General features: G+C 53.1%; 1 long non-coding RNA gene across 1 annotated transcript; it reads right to left on the bottom strand.

The window, feature by feature from the left end:
* Nucleotides 1-278: 278 nt before the first annotated feature.
* Nucleotides 279-1,561, bottom strand: LOC123651895. Its single transcript, XR_006740878.1, has 2 exons — nt 1,226-1,561; nt 279-649 (listed from the first exon to the last, which is right to left on the bottom strand). It is a non-coding gene; the product is annotated as an uncharacterized LOC123651895 (long non-coding RNA).
* Nucleotides 1,562-2,075: the final 514 nt, after the last annotated feature.

Here is a 2,075-nt window from a genome sequence, read left to right as displayed (position 1 = left end):
AAGACGCCTGATAGAGCAAGGTGAATGCCCTCCCACCTGGGTGCAAGGTGCTCAGGGAAACCGTTCTCCTCACTGGGGGAGAGGGCACTTGGGTCCCCAAACACCACGACTATGAGTGAAGCACTGTTCACACTGCCCTCTACCGAGAAGTGGACAGTGATGCTTTACCTTCATTTGCAGCTTCTCCCTATCATTTCGGTCCTGGGAAGGATAGAATGGGGAAAATGAGAAGAAGGGGGAATGAAGCAAATATTTAAATAATGCTTTAGATATGTGAGTATTATTTAATCTTTTAATTAAATAATAAGTTGTCAGGAAGGTGAGGTGGGATCAGGGCCTGGCTCAGTACGCCAGAGTCTAAGGTGACTATGCTTTGCTTCTGTAGGGGCCTCCCACGGGGGTGGACCTGGGAGGCAGGGGTCAGTGGTTCTCATCACTGGGGATGTTGGGTTGCAGTGGGGGTGTCCATCTGTAGAAGGCCCGAAGAACAAAGAAGGAACCAAGGGGATGTCTGAGTGTGTGGGGAGGGGCCATATTCACTCCCACCAGGGCAGGGAGGCTGGTCTTGCCTCCTACAGTGGGTGCTCAGGTCAATGGCCCTCCTTCCAATCACCGCCATCCTTACGTCTTCTCCGGGCTTCTGCTTGGCCTCAGAAAACAAAAGGGAAAAGAAAAGTCAAACCAGAGAGAAAGATAACAGGATAAAAAAAAAAAAAAAAAAGATAACAGTAAGGAGAATAGAGCGAAAGCAAGACGAATGAAACAGAGGGGAGAAACAGCTGGGGGGGGGGTGGCTGATGGTTTGAGAAGTAGACATCTTTTTGGAAGAAGCTACAACAGAGACAGGTACTTGGGTTGGGACAAACTTACTGCACCTCTTCACCTGCCAGCCTCTCACTCACAGGGGCCCAGGCACCCATGGGCCAGAGAAACAGCTTTGCCAACTCCACTCACTACAGACTGTCCCTCTAAATCAGGTTGGTGCCCTCTTGCAGAAAAGCAGTTTCTGGAAGGTGATTACTTCTCAACGGAGCAGAGCTGGGGCCAGAGGACAGCCCTTTTCTGAGCATGTCACCCTCCCACCCCCCTGAATTTCTGGGTAAGGAAGTTGCCTGGGCCAGAGTCAGCAGGTGGGTGGAGGGAAGGGCTGGAGACAAGGGTGTGGGGAAAGGAGAGAGGAGGGCTAGGGGAGGGACAGAGCTCCACTCTCTTCACCCACACTCACCTTTTGTGGCCAGTTATTCTGCCTTTCCCCCAGGCTGTAGGGATGGCGTGGATATCCCCTGAAAAAGTCCATCGGTTATTGTCAGCTTCTGCACGTGGTGTTGATTGAGAAGCCATCAAATTCAAGGCTCATTCAATACTGTGGGAGCCGATCTTAGTTCACACGTGGTGAGATGGAACTTTTCAAAAGGACCCTTTCTACAGGAAAGAAACAAAACAACCTGTGAACAGGGTGGGTCGAGACCCTTCCATTTACATCTCTATAGTCCCCTCCTGTTCGAGTCGGCACGACTACAAGGCTGCGTTTCTTTTGAGTCCACACTCAGAGGCCCTTCTGGGAGGCAACTGTCCCCACTCCGTTCTGGCCCCAAAGCTCTCCCCAGGCCTGGGCACCCCTCCTCCATCCCCCTCGGCTTCTTCTCCTCTGACCCATCGCCTTTCCTGATGTTCACAATGAACTGGCTGGGCTCTCCCTTTCTTGAGATACGATGTTGGGGGTTGAGAGATTACGAGGAATCAACCTCCTCTTTTTGAAGCAGGACGAGGGGGAAACTGACCCCAGGCCACACAGGAACTGCGGGTGGGGCAGAGACTAGTCTTCCTAGCGCCGTCACCCATTCTAACCCTCAGCATTTACATGGTGCTAAGCCTTTCCCCTTCCTCCTCCTAAGGAACTGCGCGTGGGTCTAGGCTGGCTGGACCGATCCTCCGCACGCCCACCTGCCCGTGATGTATTGGATCCGGAGGTTAGAGGAGAAGGTCTGGGGAGCAGGGCCCTCTCCGTAGGCTCAGCTAGCCAGGAAACTGTAGGCGGGCCCTCCAACGGCCGTTGGAAGCGGTGCTGCTCATTG

Source organism: Pipistrellus kuhlii, unplaced genomic scaffold (genome assembly GCF_014108245.1).
Source record: "Pipistrellus kuhlii isolate mPipKuh1 unplaced genomic scaffold, mPipKuh1.p scaffold_m20_p_9, whole genome shotgun sequence".
Classification (NCBI taxonomy): Eukaryota; Metazoa; Chordata; class Mammalia; order Chiroptera; family Vespertilionidae; genus Pipistrellus; species Pipistrellus kuhlii.
This window is presented reverse-complemented; position numbering and strand designations above follow the sequence as displayed.